The following is a 20,219-nucleotide window of genomic DNA, read 5'->3' as shown; positions in this document are numbered from 1 at the left end:
TTGTTCCTGCTTCCATGGCACAGATGCCATGCAGTCTGCTAGGTCTGTCTTAAAATGTTCTGCCCTCTGTGTCCCACAGTGATGTAGATACTTCCATGAACTTGAACTTTGGATGTGGAAGGAAAATGCTTACAGTGAATGGTGGAATGTAAAGAACATTTTGTAGGGGAAAACAAACCATATCTGGTGACTAGTGACAGTGATAGCTGAGTCCATATACACACCAGAAACACTTTTACATCAGAGGTACTTCCATTAGCAGTTATGAGGTAGAAACAGCATCACTCTACCACGGCTCTTCCAGATAGGGCACTTTCATCTCATAGTGATTTTCTTCTTTAATTTTTCAGGACTGAAAGGAACTTGTGTCATACCCATGTTTTCCTGAGCACCAACTTCTGCACATCAGGGAGCCATTTTTGTCATGTTCCTTTCATCCTTAGTGGGACATAAATACTTTCTGGCAGACTACAGATGCTCCCTGAAACCTCACACAGAAATAAAACTGAGGGAGACATCCCTAAGGATTGGCCATCTGGAGCTTTCAGCCATAAAACTGTGCTGAAATGAATGTGATTATGTACATATATATAATACTCCTTTCTGCTGGGTGTCCATAGGCTGACTAAAACTGTCTATTGTTAATGGGAACCTTGCACTGATTTTTGTATCTTTAGGCTGGGCTGTAAGTTGCAAGCACTGTAAATATGAATGATAATATTGTAACTGTGGCTAAGGAGCTTAGCAGCATAGGAAAATATGTGAATGGTATTTGGAGTGTCTCTGCTTAACATGATACTGAATCTGAGGTTCAGCATAACAGGATTTGTGTTTGATTACTTGGTAGCTTGCAAACTTAAATCATCTTTGATATCCAGCCTGAGTCAATGGTGACTTTATAGTGGAAGTGTGATGATTTCTTAAATTAATGGGGTTGATTTAGAGACAGATGATACTGCTTTAATTCCTTATTTGTAATGGTATCTCTAATTGCATTTTAAAGGCAAGCAAGGGTGAAATGAGAACTAGATAAAGGAAGTTGTACATCTCAGTTTCCACACATCACACTAATGCTTGGTACCATACATATAAACATAGATATGATAGCAGTGTTTCTTGAGATGGGAAGTAATCATCTGTTCCTCTCCAGCATGTGAACTTCAGCTTTAAAAAGTCACAAGGATCCTAACTGGTTTGAGCTGGGACATTACCAAGATCATAAAATGTGGGAAAAACTGATTGCAGTGTTTTGGGTAATGGAACGTTCTGTGTAGATGGTGGTTATGGTAGAACATGGATCTTTGAAACTGTGACAAAACAGGGATGAGGCGCAAAGTCTGGGCACAGAACTTCGTTTATCTGAAAAAGATGTGAAGGATTAAACACTGAAGAGCCATAGTGTGCCCCACAGGTTGGTGCTAGAGCAGTGTTTTCAGAAGGTATTTTTACCAGTAACATGTTCACTGGGGTTGAAATGAGATGTGATGCCAGAAAAATTTGTTAACCCAGTTAACATAGATACTGTGCTGCAGTGGTGAAGTGGGGAGGGTAGGAGTTACCAAAGCAAGGTCGGGAGCTCAGTGTACTTAAAGGTTTGAGTAAACCATGAGGTTCGTCTTGTGTGCATGGTGTGTTGGATTTTGTGTACTGCAACAGTATCTCTTGGTTGTGTGATTTAGGTGCCACACAGGTCTGCTAATCCATTAGAGGAAAGAAATTGCTGTGTTTAGCATAATCCCAGGTACAACTGTGAGAGAGTTACGAACTGCTCACAGTTGCCAGCTGAGATTAAGCCAATTCACAGCCATCCAGGTTAGGCCTGCAAGTGGATTCATGTCAGCTAAGCTCCTTCCCTGAATGTCCTACACAGGAAAAAATGGCATAATTCCACAGACAACACCTGGAACTGTGAAGATCTGTCATTAAAACATTTAGGGTCTCCATGCATCTTCTCTGAGAGAAGTATTATTAAGCAACTCCATTTGTTGAATTGAGAACTAGTTTATTTGGTGATCTTTGGCATGCCCCAATCTGTGTGTAAACTGATAAAGCAGACTTGTTCCTTCTGGTTTAGCCTCTGCTTATTTGGCTTATCTTGTATATAATGGGGAATAAAATAAAATAGAGATTCAAGGGAATTCTAACTTGTGAGCAAAAAGCATTTGTATAAAGCACGGAAAAATGCTGTGTGTATTTCTTCAGTTCCTCGCACTTACCTCCTTCCGTGCTCCTGTAACTCTGCTCATCAGTGCTTTCAAACCAGGGGAGCCCATCTGAGCAGAGAACTATGACCAAACCCTGCTCTTGTGTTTGTTCCTTATGGAGCTCTGTCAGTAGATCTCCTATGTTTAGAAATAAAATGCCAGAACTGTGCAGGAGGACAGGCAAGAATCAAAGACGTTAGATGTACTGAAGACATTTGATGAAATTAGAAGTAGATATTGAGAGATTGTTCTGAAAACAGCTGTACAAAAGTTTTCTGAAGGATGAAGTCACATATAAGCTTGTTTCCTAGAACTGGTTATCTGCAGAACATGATAAACAAGATCATTCACTTCATATTTCATCATGGTTTGTTTTCACCAGCAGAACATGGCAGCAAGGAGAGTGAACTGCTTTTCTCCCTGCAGGCCCTATGGGCAATATTCTGCACATAGTATCATAAAGACAATGAGGGTCACCCTACCCCAGCCCATCCCTGGGGCTGCAGTGCACTGAGGAGGGCTGCAGAGCGGGGTGAAGCAGCAGCACAGACACCGTGTCCACACCACATCTGCTCCATGGGGTTGCTCCTCTGTGGTGGTAGCATCCTCTGCCTGGTGGAGGGCAGACTCCATGGCTACAGGCAAGTCCTGAAGGAATCTTTCCCCTGCACAAGCCCTCTGGCAAGCAACAGGGTATGTGATTGGATCGGATGCTTTTGCAAGCTTGAGCTGCTTTCCTTACCTTAAGGCCCACAGCATACAGCCTGTACCATCAGTGGTGTAAAGCTGTGTTGCTTTTTCTCTGTGCATTGTGCAGGCTCAGAGCATGCTGGCAGGGGAGCAACTCAGAAATCCTCAGAGAAAACAGCTTCCAGTGGAACAAACCCCGGGGCAGGCTTAGCAGGAGGTCTTATTATGTTTGCTCAGCCAGTTCAACAGTATTTGCTGGACAAAAGAAGGTGTCAGGTGATACAGAAAGTCCCAAACAAAGTTCCAGATGAATACAGGCCTGAGCAGACTTCCTCATCTGTGGTAGATCTGTGGAAGTGGAGGAAAACTTGTGGCTAAAGGAGAAGCACAAGAGCCAGAAGGCGTATCCCTGCTGTTGTTTCTTGTATAGCAGGTGACTAAACACAGCACTACTGAGAATTCCGATTTCTTTGTGTTTCTCCTGTAGTACTTAAACTGTTTTCCGTTGATGACAGAAGAGTTAAAATCATGTGGGTAAATTCTTGTAGCTCCTCTTTTTGCATCCCTGTGTGCAGTGCTCACTATCATGCAGAGACAATTTTGACATGGCACTGAAATCATAGTCAAATAGCAGTGGATGGAGGGTGATCATGATTCAATGTGAACCATTCAGGCTTTCAAATGTGTATTTGTAGAACTTTCATGTAAGGAAAAGCTCCAAAGGAACAGGAGGAGACCACTTCTGGGTAGGAATTTAGGCAAGCATTACTACAACATGGTGTAAATATAGATTAATGTTACATACAGAAGGTACCTGCAGAGGTTAGATGTCTTTCCAAGGTTAAACATCCATTTTCTGCCTCCTAGCTTCTCTATGAGGGAGAAAGTGTTCCAAGTTCCTGAAGGACTGGGGTCCTCTCACTTTTCTATGGTGCATGAAAACCTTACGGTCGAATAACATTTATCTTGCTCTAACACATGTAATCCTGTCATTTAAAATCTATCTCACACTGCAAAGGCACAGAGGGGACAGAGTTATCTCACACAGGCGACCTTCACTCTGGCACTTCCTAATCTTTAACTGCTTGATTCTTCAACCTTGATGATCTTTTGACATAGCTTTTTCTTCTCTTTGTATGTGGATGTAATAAGGTTGTAAGAGTGTCTAAAAGAGTTTAGAACTTGCAACTCAAAGATCGCATGACCAGCCTTCAATATTTTTTGCATTGCAACTTGCAGTGAAAATGTCTAATGAGAAGTCCAGATACAAGGACCATTTTGCTTACATTTGGAGTTGGGTAAATAGTAAGTGGAGATCCCGTTCTGTGTGGTGCTAATAGTAAAACAATAAATAACAGGTAGTATTGAAATGTGGGCACTCTACAGGAAAAGAGATCCCTGGTACTTGGTGGTGGTCATCACGATGTCGACTGGGTGCAGCTCAGAAGAGCTATGTTACCAGTTCGTCCATTACCCTTACTGGTGGCAAGTCTTTAAGATTTTTCTTTCTTTTTTTTGTAAAAAGGGATTTTTTAATATGTCCCATTTCATTTTCCACTCTTTCATCATGATGGGTGCAAAACAGCTCGGTAGCTTTAGTGCTGGCTGACAAATCTTTAGATCTTGCTTAAAAATCTTATCTAATAAATAGGTAGATGGAAAGAGGTCATTAGACTGAGTGTGAAAGGCTTCAGGAGGAATCCAGAGCGTAAGAATCTAGTGTGAAAGCCTGGTTTGGTTTCCCCCAGATTTTATCCAGAAAACAATAAATGTACATTGTTGCCATTATTACTCCAGTTTTATGATAGGCTAGAGGTGTGAAAGCACAGGTACTGCTGGCAGCACAACAAGATGAGAAGTATTTAGGATGATGTCAGCAACTTAAAAATACCAGATGAACCCCAAAAGCGCCGTAATCAGAACAGTAACAAAATAAATGGTATGAAAAGAATCAGGGGATTAAAACTTCAGATTAGCCCAAAGTGATGGTAGTGTCCATTTGAGTCAGTTCTTGGAATCAGGCTTTGGTTTCTTTCTCAGGGCTGGATTTGTGAGCGTAGCTCCTCTTTGATGCATTTCTTTCTGAATCTGAATGGATGAGGAGGCTGCATGTTATTCATCAACAGCATTTTTGGATATACATTGCACTGTATTGATATCTCTGCAGGGCTTGGGCTGACTGAGTAGTTGAAGATGGATTTAAAATGCTAGTGTGGAATAGTCAGATAATTTTTTTAAGAATCATACAAGGTAACTGATGTTTTTATTGCCCAACACATTTTATGGCTTATTAAAAGAGTCTGTGAAGACATAGTAGACAACATAATAAAAGGATAATTTATAAGGGTCTGAGTGGGGAAAAGGCGTCAGTTCCAATTGCAATTCTGCCTCCAGTTCCAGAACTGATATTTAAGGCTTGTGTTGAAACAGTCATGATATTGAAATGAATGGGGCTTTGCCATTGTTCAGAGTTGTTCTGGGATAACAGCACAGGTTTTATTTGCAGATGCTGACATGCCAATTGTAGCTGCACGCACAGTTATCAGCTGTAATCATGGTAGCTGCACATGCTTGCCCTCATCATTTGTCAGTTAACACTTGCTTGAGAAGAATAGATTAGACTCATACCTTGATTTCAGTCTTTATGTACATTCCAATCTAGACTAAAGGTGGTGATTCTCCTGGAAGAATAGTGGTTTGTTGGGAAGTGCTGGGAACCGGAGACGCACATAGCCAGGCTGTTGTGCAGACTATGCAGCTCTTGTAAACAGGGAGAACAGAGGAGGGGTACAATAGGGAAGTAATAAAATGTGTGAGAATCACACATTTACAATGAGAGCTCCAGCCATGTCTTTTCCCTGCCTCCACATCTTGCTCTTGACTGTTCTACCTAAGTAGTATTTGCTTTATGCCTCCTGCTGGAATAGTGCCCTGCACTGAAAACACCAGCATCCTCTCTGCTTCTCCTTTCCACTGAAGCTAGTAGTAGCAAAGCAGCAAGATCAGAGGAAGAGGCACTTTGGCTTTCCTAAGTCCACAGTAGCTGAAGTTAAACCTGAGTGACATCCTTATAGCCCAGGTAGGCATTTAACTTCTCAGCAGGATTGCAAGTGGATATGATGGGTCTTCAAAGTCATAAGTGTTGCCTAGAAGTCCTCTAGCATAGCATCAACCAAGAAGATCAAAGTCTTTTCATCTAACTTCCAACCCAGATAAAGGCTGCAATCCTGCTTTCTTCTTGCATGAGCAGCTCAGCATCACCAGCGATGTCCTTTCAGGCCAAGTTGTCCTCCTATCCAGCTTTTATATGCTTTGTTCAGGTGGAGTGAATTTTCCAGAGGTATGTCTTCTGGAGTAAGTTGGCACAAATGCTGGTACAGTCACTGGGAGGTGAGCTGGGCCCATTCAGTTCAGTGTTATGTTAACTCTGGAGCACCAACGGGACGTGTGTAGTCAGCTTTCTGTGAGCTTTATTTGCATCATCTGTATTGTCCTCCTAAAACTGCACAACCCTTCTGCAGCTCCACTGTGTAGCTCATGGTGTCATCACCTTTCTGAGAGCAGTGATGACAATAAAGCTATGTGTCTGTATGGCATAGGAATCTTTCTGTGTACACATAAGCTTTTAGGAATGCATTTCTGAGCAGGATGATTCAAGAACATTCAAGAGTTGTTGCTTTCCTGAGCCATCATAAATACTTGTCCAACTATGAATCTGTTGAATGTCGTTCAAGTAAGATGAGCTAAAACTTCCCAAATATCAGATAGTTCTAGGAACATTTTAAGTGAGGAAAAAAGCCTTTTTCCATTCATGAAGGCCTGCATTGGTATTCCCTTATCCAAAACAGAGCTGTTTCTTTCAAAGCGACTTATTCTTGCTGTTGCTGTGTCCAAAGCTGGATTTCAGAACATTCATCACTCTTCAAAGCATCATCATTTTTAAGAAGCTGAACCCATCCAGCAGTGTATGAACTAACCCGTGAAAACCCAGTTGTGATTCAGGTTCAATTAACAGTAGGTGTAGCCTACTACTGGAATATTAACCCCCTATAGTTGAAATAGAACCTATAACAACTTTGTCCTTTAGTATACAGATGTTAGCAGTAGTTTTCCGGTGTCCAGTGGGTTAATTTATGTGTCTTTTATGCTTTTGGTTTCAACTTTTGGCGCATGAAAAGTATTAAGAAAATAGCTTGCAGTCAGCTCCATGCCATTGAGGCAATTTGGACTGAAATCAGCTCAACTCAGCAGAGGTGCAGAACGTGAAGTGCAAACTCTATAATTACTGTGCACGAAGATGCCAGATTGTAGAATCTCTACAGGTAATTGTGAGATTGCTATAAAGACATCACATTTGCCTGCAGAGATTTCCCAGTCTGCGACTTTTATCCAGGTTGAAGAAGAGAGAGAAATCTTTTCTTTCTGCTAGTCCGTGGGATATTTTACACTGGATTTCCAGTAAGGTGTTGAAGGAGGCTCTGTTGTGGAAAGACCATATGTAACTCCTTAGTTTTCAAGACTAGATGACTCTATTGATAATAATTGAAACATGGTTTGGTCCTGACCCTACATTCCCAGTCTGTGTGGATCCCTATCTTCCAATGGTTGTTTTTTGGATGCCTCACAATCACCTGGGACTTGGTCTGGCTGAACCATAGAACACCACCTTTCCTCTAACTTTCTGTGAACTGCTTGCCCCTGCCTCTATGACTTTTTTCTTGGTCTCTATTACAGCAACTGTAATTTTCCCCTTTCCTTCTCAACATTCAATCTGTTGGTGATCAAATGGCAGCTTCTCTCTGTCCTTCTTTTGTGTAGTTGTTGGTGTTGGGCAAGAAAGAGACAAGTTTTAGTCTCCTCCAGTCACCACCACCCCTTTGATTGCTGCAGCCCTGTGCAGGTTCTTTGGTACAAACCTCTCCCCTTCAGCCGATGTAATTCTCGCCCCATTTCTGACTCTCCCACTTGTTACGTCTTGTTGTGCATTTTTCCATGTAAATTGGGCATTCTTTGAGGCCCAGATTATGAATAGACTTGTACTGAGCGGGTGAAAATGAAAAGAACACAAACAAATGAGAGGAGATTAATCCTGGACTGTACACTAACACTTATGCTAATTCCACACAGTAAGCAGAAGAAATAAAGAAGACAAAAAGCCCTTCTTTAACCTACTTTAATACTCCTTTTGTGAGCGGCTGTAAAAACCTCAGATGAATTTACTCAGTTCTGCTGCGGAGCTTTCATTTTAAGAGATGTGGTTTTGCCAATGCGAAGTGATCCAAAGAATTTGAAGGATGAGGAACAGATCTTTGGTGTCTTTTGCTGTGGCAAATCTTCATTGTGCTTTAGGAGGAGCCTAAAGAGCACTGTTTATTTCTCCTTTGTGTTTTGGAAGTGAAAGGCTGTTTTGTACCCTGTCCTTGAAAAATCCATGCAAAAAAAGGCTCTGTAAGAGGTGACTCACAGTGACTGCTTTTACAGTACAAAGGCAAACCAGCTTGTGGCCTTGCTAAGCAGATTATCAGGAGAGGCTGAAAAGGTTCTTTCTAGAGAACAAGTAATTCTTGTCATTTTTGATGATGCCAGCAAAGCACTGTGGAAGTGGAAGTGAACACAGAGAGACACATTTCCCCCTCACCACATCTTCAGTATCAGAGAAATGAGCTTGTGTAGAAAGAAATTGAGGTTATGGAACATAAAACCCAACTGACAGAACCTGCACAACACCCCTGTTTTGAGTCTATTCTAGAAACTAATGAGTGTAGTCAGCCAAATTCCATTTTAAAGGGAAATGAAACTTCGGACTGAAGATGGTGATGCTGTGTTTTGAGACAATGAAATCAAGTATTGTTCATCTTTGAAAGAAACCAGAATGAACTGGGAGACCAATCTGTTGCTGCATCCCTTCCTACCCCTTTGATGTAAGGAAGCCAAAACTGGCTTTGTATGCTGATTCATTTGTAAGCACAAAGAATAACTTAATCTTCAGGCTCTGAAGCTTTCTGATGGGATAGTTAGCGTTTGCCACCTAGTGACTTGAGAGTGACGCATTAGTAAAATCCTCACCTTGAAAGTGGGAAAGAATGGATTTGTATGCATTTAACAATGACTTGCTATTGATGGGTTGTTTGTAGAATCTTTACTATTACTACGTTTCAGTTTAGGTTGTTAAATGCCTGTTCCTCCATCATTTTACTGAGCTGTACCTCTGGCAGCGAGGAAAACAGAAGCTTCCATAGGGCAGAGCTGGTGCCCGGACTGTTATTTCCCGATGATCTACAACAATGGTCCTTCAGTAACAGCTGGGCCATGTCTTCTTTAGACAAAGCCACCGTGGGGCTGACCCCTCCCCGTGCTGAAGCAGAACTGTTTCCCTGGCAACGCTTAACTAGCACGTGTTTTATTGTTTCAGACTGCTTTCCTGGGCTCTTTGCAGGTGGTGGAAGATGCTGTCTTAAAGAGGGGTCGTAACCTCGTGAACTTTCAGATGTTGCAACAAATTGGGGGACAAAACCAGGGTTTTTTCTTTCAAATGGATTAAGTAAATCTTATTAGAAAGCCTTTGCAAGGCAGATGTAACCCACGGTTTGATTTTTAGCATTATATCCAGATGCTGATATAAGCATTTCTGCTGACAAAGTTTTGTTGCCAGGGTGTGAATTAAGACCATGTAAAAAGATTTCCAATAAACACAATGAGAATAGGCAGATATTGAGGTTATTGTGACTTTCTTTTGTCTTTGTTTTAGCTGGGGCTTGTTTCTCTATATCTGTCTCTTTTGAGTTTGATATTTCAGATTGATTAAGATTGATTGATACACTTGGATCTATAAGATTTCTTAGGTTGGTCTGATGGATTTCAGGGTAAATACAAAATTATCTGTGAACATGTAAAGGATGGTGATAAGGAAAAATAACTTAGTATTTTAAGTTGGAAAGTGTAGTAGTATACTTCTGGTATAAGCATATATAAGTAGTATACTTACAATGCACACATACATGCAGAGTATGCGTTTGTATCCATATGGAAGGAAGCAGAATGTTGTAAATAACAATTTCATCCTCATTTTTTGCTATACCAAAATTAAAAGTGCCTTAAAAATGTACTTCCTGCATCCATCCCAAGCCCTGTTCTGTGGGACGCAGGAATGCTTTGTGTTACAGAGTTGTTTGTTAAGAGGAGAAAGTTCCAGGACAGGAGTGACATGTGACAGAGGATAAAAATGGGGATGAATTTTAATCACTTCAGCAAGATCCATTCGTGATCTGGTGGGATGAAGGGAGAGCTCCCTCTCCTGTCTGCTTGATAACATTTATAGGAGCTATTTACATGTTTACTGCGGGTAAGGTCTAAATATAAATAATGTTTAAATGACTTGCTGGGAAGCTTGTAATAAGAGGCTCATATTCCTCTCTTGGAAAGAGTGTTAAATCTGCCTCTGTCCTCTTTTTGAGGCATTCTGAATTGCTCCTGTTGCATTGCCAGTGGGAAGTTGCTTTAACAAAGGTGCTTTAACGAAGCCGACAACCTGTTTTGAGCAGTGTGGTCTAGAATAGGCACAAAACAAAGCATCCCAAACTTGTACAAGGAACTGTCCTGATTCAAATGGCATTAACTCTCAACCCTTGGGCAGGTTCAAGCCCTCAGGATTGTGGTTAATGATTAATTCTGGGGTTTACTTTTGGGGATCTGGCGAACAATGAAAGAATTGAGGGTCTTCATGGAATGTATTTAATGTCCCATTTCACAGATACAGTTTCCTCAAAGGTGTAGCAGTGGTAGGTGTTCCTAGGCCAGCCCATCTGCTCCCTTTGTTCCAAAGCACATACCTTGCTTGCAGCTTGGATACCCATGGGCTTTAGCTGTGTCCCAGGCAGATGTGGAAAGTGAGGACAAAGTTCCTGCTGCTCACAGCTGAGCTGTAACCAAAGATTTACAACAGATATAGAGCAGCGGAGAGTTAGAGGCTGCTGGTGACTGAATCACTTCATCAGAAGAAAGCCAATAAATAATTTAGCTGAAACCAGGACATCATTTACTGAAATACAAGTGTGAGTAAGACTATGCATTTTTTAAGGGTTATGGTGTTTGTGGCTCTTTGTTAAAACACTGATTTTTCAGTTTGGAATTGATTTTTTTCCAGAGGAATTTGGGCATTCCTGTATAAAGTAGCCAGTGTGACTTGGTAACTAGCTGTTGTTTTATTTGTAGACTTAACGCAGGTTGCCTCCTGTATCTGTCCACGAAAGTGTTTCTTGTCTTCTCTCTGTTGCACATCATTTTTGCTACAGGTACTAGTCTTTATATAGCTTGCTCAGTCTTTGTGGTGGATATCTCATGAGAGCAGCAATCACTCATCACCAACGCAGGAAATGTCATAGAATCCCAGCCTGGTTTGTGTTGAAGGGACCTTAAAGCTCATCCAGTTCCAGCCCCTACCATGGGCAGGGGCACCTTTCACTAGAGCAGCTTGCTCCAAGCCCTTGTGTCCAACCTGGCCTTGAACACTGCCAGGGATGGGGCAGCCACAGCTTCTCTGGGCACCCTGTGCCAGTGCTTCAGCACCCTCACAGGGAAGAGCTTGTGCCTAAGAGCTTATCTCAATCTCCCCTCGGGCAGGTTAAAGCCATTCCCCTCACCCTATCCCTCCACGCCCTTGTCCAAATCCCCTCTCCAGGTTTCCTGGAGCCCCTTTAGGCACTGGAGCTGCTCTAAGGTCTCCCCTTCAGGAGCCTTCTCTTCTCCAGGCTGCCCCAGCCCAGCTCTCTCAGCCTGGCTCCAGAGCAGAGCTGCTTCAAAGGTCAATCTAGTAAGTAACCACAGATGTGGACAAAGTGTCCCTTCTGTAAGTGCTAACTCACTGGCAAAGTCCCTCTCTGGCACCTGCCTTAGGGAGGGGAAAGGGCAGAAAACTAGCTCCTGCACTAGGGCTCCTTGTGCAGAGCACAGAGCAGTCTGATGCAGCCCAGGGGCTTTTCAGTCAGCTCCCGGAGGAGACTTTGTAGGGAGCTGTGGGAATCTCACTGCCTGGCTGCATGGAGCCCAGGAGACAGAAGGACAATTCCTTGTTCCCTGAGATGTCTGTGTAGGTCATTGGGTTTGTGCTGAATAAGGGGATGGGAATTGCAGCTTCTGCAAGGGAACATCATATATGCCCTGGAGTGATGGATGAGAACTTTGCTCAGTTTTTACATATGTTTCACAAATAAATGGTTTAATATTCCTTCACTTGAGCTCATGACTGAGCTGCATAAAATCTTAAGCATTTTTGGACAGATATATTTCTTGTCATGATCTCTGCATGATACGTTAGCAGACATTTGAATTGGGGAATGGGGACTGATCTCAGGCAAGGTAAGGTAGGGAGAAAAGCAACGTAAAAAGAAAGAAAAGAGAAAAGTTTACTCTGTTCCCCCCTCCATCTTTTTTTTTTGTGGGGGGAGCCTTAAATAAATAAACACTTAAATAAATTAGCCACATTTCAGGCCAGAAGTTTTGCTTTACAGTGACCATTGAAAGAATTAACCTGATTGTTCGCTCCCTTGCTCAAAGCAAGGTTTTAATACACAAACTACGTAGAAGCATTCTGAAACACAGACTGCCACATACAAAAGGCTCTGAGCATCGTATTAGTTATGCCTTTACCTTAAGATCAATGTGATATCAATTAATAAGTAAATATGAGAGAATCTTTGACCACGCATTTGTCCTGCTGCAGGTTATCTGGCAGCAGAGTAACCCAAACCATTACCCTGTGTGTAGCCTACACCGTTCTGCATGCCTGTGACTCCGTTTCACTGTAACCCAGGATTGATTTCAACCCCTTCCCCATTCAGTCCTAAACTAGTTTCAAGTCTTTTCTAACCCAGCTCTTGATTCCAGGCACAGCAGTGAATCCACATTGAATTAATTATGTTCTGTAAAGTTCAAATCTCAGCTCAGTTGCTTCATTTTTCATAGCTGAGAATAAAAAGCAAATGAGGCAATGACAGAGCCTTGAGCGCTGGTTGCATTTTGCTGTATAATTACTATCTCATTAATTCTAACTGTTGAAGAGCAGCTGCTAACTTGGTACCAGTTGCTGATTAAAACAATGTCCTTGTTTAACAACTGAATTGATGTTACTTTCCGAAAGCAGTAAGAATATTTACAGTGCTAGAGCAGTGATTAATAACAGTGCCTGTCACATATCCACAGTAACACTACAGCTACCAGCAAGCTCCCCCCACCCCCAAATTGAGAAGTCCATACTTACCAGATACCATGGGCACAAGCTGTTAACTGTTTATTTGCATTGCTCCAGACTTCAGCAGTGCTTTCAGTCTGCTCGCTAACATCTGCGATCAGTTTAGGTACTTCTGTACTGGGATAGACGCTGAGTGATGGAAATGACTTCGAAAGGAAAGCCTGCTTGAAGCTCAGACCTTTCTGCCTTTGCTCACAGTTTACACTTGGCTAAAGCCAGCCTCAGGCTGGGGCAGTAATCTAAGAGAAGAATTAAAGAGTAATTGTTCCCCGCCTGCAAAAGAAGGTGAATGGGAAGGAAGAGCTCTCTCCTTGCTCTCAAATCCCCTCTGAGGTCCTCAAACCGCGGCGCTGACACTTAGCATGGGGGCACAACTTCTTAAAGTCAGGCCTACTGTGCCGCCGGCTGCTCCCAGGATGTCAGCTTCCAAGTATTTTCTTAAATAGAAAAGCATGCATCTGCTCCTCAGAAGTTTTGGAAGCACCAGGAAGATAGCTGGGAATTACAAGGAAAACACAAGTTTTCTATAAGAAACAGCCTGGCAGTCCCCACTTTGTTATTCACTTGATAAGCAGAGTCTTTCTGACAGTTCTAACCTTCTAAACTATAGGTCCTGCTGAGCCCAGCATGAGTCAAACGCTGGGTACCATCTGTCAGAGCTTTAGTGAGGGGTTTTTTTTCTTCCCCTCTCTCCTCTTTTACTACAATCTGCTAAGAGGGGTGCGGAATAGGAGTTGCTTTTCTACACTTAAATGAGAAAATAGGGAAATTCAATAAGAAGCATTAAAGAAATCCTGCTGTTTGCAAAAAACTTGGTGGGCACTGGGCAGAGAACAAATTATTCTGTGTTCCTAAAGATTTTAACAAGTATATAACTTGCCTCAGGAAGCAGGGGAAAACAGCTGAAACCCCAAACTGAAAAGATGAATTGGAAAAACTAAGTTACATGAACGGCGGTATTAGCAAAGGGGGTTGATGTGATGCACAGTTCAGAGGTTTCAGCTGCTTCCCCAAAGAAACACACTTAAAGGATATTCCAAATTTCCCACTGATGGACATTTAATAAGAGGAGCTGGCAGAGAAGAAATGCCCCCTCTGCTGCAGTATAAAAGAATTGCCAAGGGGACATTTTTATGTCTCATTAGTTTATATTCAGCCCTAAACTGGCACCTGGGCAAAGTTTGCTGGAACTTTAGACACGAGTGAGTATTTCTCTTTAAAGAGTTACTAATAATTCATCAAGGCAGAGTGGTTATTACAGACATATGCACACACATGGAAATAAGAATATAACAAAAGGAGTGTCCTGGATTTCCAGTGCAGAGGGCCGTATGAGATGCATCTGCAGTTACCTGTGTGGCTCTCCAAGTGTGGTTGCCATGTCTGATGCAGCCAGGTACCCATACCTCCTGCCTGCCCAAACTGCTGCTTTACAGTCAGGCTCTTAAGAACTACAGAGGTTGCTAATACTTAGGAGAAAGGAGTGGAAATCAGGTTCGTGTTGTTGATTTTTGAGCTGGTTGTAAAGCAGCCTGTGCCTTTTAGGGTAGCCATGGAACTGAGATCACTGAATCATGGAATGGTTTGGGTTGGAAGGGGCCTTAAAGCTCACCCAGTTTCAACCCCTACCACGAGCAGGGGCCCCTTCCACTAGAGCAGCTTGCTCCAAGCCCCTGTGTCCAACCTGGCCTTGAGCACTGCCAGGGATGGGGCAACCACAGCTTCTCTGGGCACCCTGTGCCAGTGCCTCAGCACCCTCACAGGAAACAGCTTCTGCCTAAGAGCTCATCTCAGTCTCCCCTAAATCACCTTGTACTAGGCACTGCAGTGTCAGCTCTATTAGCTCCATACCAGGAACAACCTAGCATGTCACAGCAGTTCCTGATGAGAATGTTTAGCAGCCTTCTTGTCTTTTCTCCCACTACTTTATAAACTCTTGGAGGTGGTTTGCCTGCAAGAAGCTGCCTTCGTGACTCCAGCTGGACATTTGTGTCAGGAATGTTTGGTTTTCACATCACATGATTGTAACCAACCATAGAAAGACACTGTATAATTGTGCATGAAGTTTTGTTCAGTGTCTGAAGGCAGAAATCTTACACATCTTAAACAGCGTGCCTAAGTCTCCTTTGACTATATCATGTTTTTCTGCCTCTACTGACTGGCATCCCATTATTTCAATTTGCTTTTATTTAGCAGAAGACATCCGTGGTTAACTGTGAGCATAGACTGAAAATGTTCTAATGCAGTTTTATTGCCCCCTTACAGTTTCTGTAGGCACAGCAATTCTATATTGCCATTTTAAAAGGTCAGCAGTTCAGTTTTAATGAGCTCTTAATTCTGGTCTCGTTGCACTTTTATACTCATGCAATTTGCTTAATACACCAGGAAGCTCTTGGGCTGGTGGCAGAGGCAGGGAGGTGATTCAGAACTCGGATGTTCACTTTGCCTTTTTTCCTGATAAGGGTTATTAAAAGGTACCCTTTTAGCACAAGCAGGTGGTCTACAAAGGACTGTTGTGGCGGATCAAGTAGTGACTCTAATGGCTTATGTGGGTAGTTGTAGCTGTAGATACTGCTGTCTTCAGATGCCAACTGTTATAGCATGGTCAGCAGATTCTCCCCCTCTACTGTGCTCTGGTGAGACCCCCCTGCAGTCCTCGTCCAGCTCTGGGGCAGCAGCACAAGAGGGACGTGGAGCTGCTGGAGCGAGGCCAGAGGAGGCCACAGAACTGCTGCGAGGGCTGGAGCAGCTCTGCTCTGGAGCCAGGCTGAGAGAGCTGGGCTGGGGCAGCCTGGAGAAGAGAAGGCTCCTGAAGGGGAGACCTGAGAGCAGCTCCAGTGCCTGAAGGGGCTGCAGGAAACCTGGAGAGGGGCTTGGGACAAGGGCCTGTAGGGACAGGCCAAGGGGAATGGCTTGAACCTGCCCGAGGGGAGACTGAGATGAGCTCTTAGGCAGAAGCTCTTCCCTGTGAGGGTGCTGAGGTGCTGGCACAGGGTGCCCAGAGAAGCTGTGGCTGCCCCATCCCTGGCAGTGCTCAAGGCCAGGTTGGACGCAGGGGCTTGGAGCAAGCTGCTCCAGTGGAAGGGGTCCCTGCCTGTGGCAGGGGTTGGAGCTGGATGAGCTTTAAGGTCCCTTCCAACACAAACCAGGCTGGGATTCCATGCATCTGTTCCATACAATTTGAACAAAAGCACGTGCTGATGTCATGACTTGTCTAACATCAGGGGGCTGTTATGGTTGTATGTTAAGTACATATTTTTACAGATTCCTTACAGCAATTACTGACAGCCACCTTGCATGTGTTTGCTGTGCTATTGCACAAGGACAAACCAGAGCTGAATCCCTTTGTCCCTGGTACTGAGAAATCCCCTTTCCTGAGGGGCTTCAGCATAAGCAGGCAGGGCACAAAAGAAAGGAAAGGAGAAAGAGGAAAAGAAAGGAAAAGGAAAGTGAGAGGAAGAGAGAACATGATATTGCCCAGGGAGGTTGTGAGTGCTCCGTCCCTGGTGGTGTTCAAGGCCAGGTTGGATGAAGCCTTAGGTGGGATGGTTTAGTGTGAGGTGTCCCTGCCTGTGGCAGGGGGGTTGGAACTGGATGATCTTGAGGTCCTTTCCAACCCTAACTATTCTATGATTCTATAATGTTTTCCCCACATTGTCCAGTCAAAGCTGATGGTTTTAATTATACATGTTGTTATCTCACTATTCACCTGTACTGTTCACAAGTGGTGCGGTGTGAAGTGTGTGTTTTCCTATTGTGCTGTAGCTGCGGTACTATCACAGAGTCTGATGCTCTGGCTTCTTGTTCTCTGCAGTCACTTGCTGAGCAACATTTACATTTATGTATTTCCGTTTGCCCTGAACACTGTTGCTGTGATGTACTATGGGCTGGATTCTGTCTAAGCACAAACAGGCTTCAGGCCACGTCTTTCCAGAAAGAGCCTTCCTAGTAATTTAACTGTGAGTGACTGTTACATCTGACCAGCTCTGCTTTAAAGAGGTGCTGCTGGGGGAAATGGAACATCTCCAGGTAGTGGCTCTTTCAGGGATGGTGAGCACCAGCAATAGCTTTTCACCCTCCGCATGCACTGCAGCTGCAATAAGCTGTAGCACCTGGTCTTTGCGTACTCCTGCTGGTTTGTGCTGTGTCCTAGGGGAGTTCCAGGGGCTTTTTAATGGAACAGGAAAAGCTGGGAGAGCACAAGATGTGCACTTTCACAGCAGTAGCCTCTCTCTTCTTCAAAAGGCCACAGTTACGAGGTTAAATCACGTTCTTTTGATGTAATTAGTAGAACTGCATGAGAATTAGTTACACTTCAGCATGCCAGGCTCCATTGTGAGAGAGGGGAGCTCTTCTGGGTAAGCTACTACACTCTGTGAGCATATTATTCCATTCCTAAAAACTGGTGTTAGCATTTTGGAGCATTTAAACTGGTGCAGCAATCACTCAGGAGTATGTTGTATTTCGTGACTATTTAGGATGTGGCATTTACTTTAATAAGCTAACATTTGTATTCCATTAGGATTACTAGACGGTTTGTGTGAAGTGCTCTTCATTTGCCTCTCTTGGCAGGGCAAAGAGACTTTGATTTAAAATAGATATTTAAAACAGTGGCTTGTGTGGGTGAAAAGGGTGACAGGCAAAACACAGACCATTTGTATTCCGTGTGTATCTCAGGTGATACAAATACTGCTGCTACTAACATGTCTGAACTAACTTGAAATTAGTAAATAGATGTGATTGTAAAACCAGCTTATTCTCTCCTTTGTTACCAGAGAAGACTTTCTATACTGCTGTGGCTCCATAACATCTTACAAACTTACTGGCTCAGTGACCGGTTTGACATAGTCAGGTTTGGTTTGATAGAGGCTGAGTCAGCCTACAAATACAAGGCTAAAGCACATAATTTCTAATGAAAGTCAAAACCCTAGAAATTCATAGGAAAACAAAGCAAACTGCATCAAAATGGTAGTACTGTGTAGAGATGCTAGGGTGGATCTGGGGTAGAAGCACCCCATTTGTATGTTTTCAGTGTCATAAAATGTAATCAAATTATCAAAATTAGAAGGGAGATATGAAACAGAACCCTTTAATAACAGCTATAGAGATCTGTCGTGTAACTAGGGGGGTGAAACTATAGTGAAACCTACAGACTCTCACCCTAATAGATTCTTTCTTCAACAGTGGCCTGTTCTTAAATCGTCTTTTCAGTTAAGGCAACCTAAAGAAAACCTTCTGTCTTTCTTTGTAGGCCTGACAGCACATGATCTTCGCATCAGCCTGAAATCCAGGCCCATGACACGGGTGTCTTTACAGTAACAGCAACACGAAAGCAAAGGTAGTTTTGAACTTCACATTCTCTCCTCTACCCTGGGGTGCAAAAGGCAGTGGAAGGTGCCCGTGATACTGCAGTAGAGGGGAGTGTTACTGGGCAGGTCTCACGTTCTGCTAACCCTGAGCCTGTCAGTGTTGAGTCTTCTCATTTCCTAATAGTTGTGGACAGAGGAAGGTCCACACAGTAGTCACTGCATGTGTGGTGTTTCCTTGGAGAACAGTGGGGTTTGCACTGCAGATTCTAGTGTATTATTTTCCTTCAGCCTGTTTTTCCCACCTTCATAAGAAAGGATGGTGAAAGAAATTATGGCTATGGAAAATATATGGATCAGGGCAGCTTCCTGGTGCCTGAGCTGCAGTATAGGGCTGGAAAGCAGTGGGATTTCTGCTGAAATGCTTATAACCCCTGAGGAGTTGCTGCAGGGCAGGATGTCACTTCATGTCCCTTTGTGCTCTTCATGTGTCTTCAGAGGATGCCAGTTGATTACACGAGAAATACTGTTAGCATTAGCTTGAATTACGTTCCTGTTGCCAGATCTCCTTCCCCACGTTGGACAGACCCACTTAGTGGTTATTATTTATTACTATTATATTAGAACTGTGGAAGTCTCTTTAAATTTTAAATACTCTATGAAAACCTAACCGTGTCCTGATCCTTTAGCCATTAATTTTAGTGGCATAACTGCCATTAATTGAGTGAGCCAGGAGGCCTCATGCTGTATGTATATCAAGTGATGGTTTTAGAAGACAGAAAGTGAAAATATCTTCTCTGGAAAAACTCGCTAATGTGTCTTTCTCTTTTTAAGGCTAAAAATCACACCTTAAAGTTGACTTGGAAACTGAGTCAATTTTTGTTTAACCATTAAAATGGGATTTATGCAATCTAACGTTTCTGAAGTGCACTAGAAAAGGAGAGTTTTATCTTCATTTAATAAGTAGTTAGCAGAACCTTAAAATTCCCTCTCGGAGTATATTTTCATGGCGTTTATAGCACATTAAATAGGTGTTTGTCATGTAAAATCTTCTGTGTATCCCTTAGTCTATCGTGCTTTGTGGGATTAGGCACTCTCTCTGCATTTCTCATGGCAGATGCCCTGAGATTGCTGTTAGAGGTGATTACATTTACATATGACTGGGGGAATGTACCCTGATATTTGGCTTTCAGACTTATGCAAATTACTGGCATCCAATTTGGCAGAAGTAAAATTACTGACCTTTCAAATGTTCATTTGCCTTCACGTGTCCAGTGGGATCGATGCAGCCACTGCTGTCTGTATTTTATACCACTGCAAAATGCTTTGGGGTAGTTGGAGTATCTCAGTTCCTTCCCATGGATACTGATAGATATTTTTCACTGCGTATCAGGAGTTACTGACTTCTGATAGATTTTGACATTTTTCCTGCTTTGACTTCCATGAATTGCTTACTCAGAGAATCATAGGATCCCAGACTGGTTTGTGTTGGAAGGGACATTAAAGCTTATCCAGCTCCAGCCCCCTGCCCCGGGCAGGGACCCCTTCCACTGGAGCAGCTTGCTCCAAGCCCCTGTGTCCAACCTGGCCTTGAGCACTGCCAGGGATGGGGCAGCCCCAGCTTCTCTGGGCACCCTGTGCCAGTGCCTCAGCACCCTCACAGGGAAGAGCTTCTGCCTAAGATCTAACCTGAACTTCCCCTGTTTCATTTTAAACCATTTTCCCTTTGTCCTATAACTACAGTCCTCTTTAGAGAAGTCTCTTTTACTCAAA

General features: G+C 43.1%; 1 protein-coding gene across 7 annotated transcripts in view; it reads left to right on the top strand.

Moving 5' to 3' along the window:
* The window catches only part of CCDC85A (coiled-coil domain containing 85A), a 271,108-nt gene that overhangs the window by 99,047 nt on the left and 151,842 nt on the right, over positions 1-20,219 (top strand). For 5 of the 7 annotated variants that reach the window (XM_065682465.1, XM_065682464.1, XM_065682467.1 and 2 more), the window contains one exon: positions 18,392-18,478. The exons of 1 other annotated variant lie outside the window; for it this stretch is intronic. The gene's annotated coding sequence lies outside the window, so the exon portion shown is untranslated. Of the gene's footprint in view, positions 1-10,874; positions 10,946-18,391; positions 18,479-20,219 lie in introns of those variants that run through there. One more of the 7 variants, XM_065682471.1, reaches the window with a different exon arrangement.

Source organism: Lathamus discolor, chromosome 5 (genome assembly GCF_037157495.1).
Source record: "Lathamus discolor isolate bLatDis1 chromosome 5, bLatDis1.hap1, whole genome shotgun sequence".
In the NCBI taxonomy this organism is placed as follows: Eukaryota; Metazoa; Chordata; class Aves; order Psittaciformes; family Psittacidae; genus Lathamus; species Lathamus discolor.
Note: the sequence above shows the minus strand (reverse complement) of the source record. Positions and strands in the feature narration are given on the sequence as shown.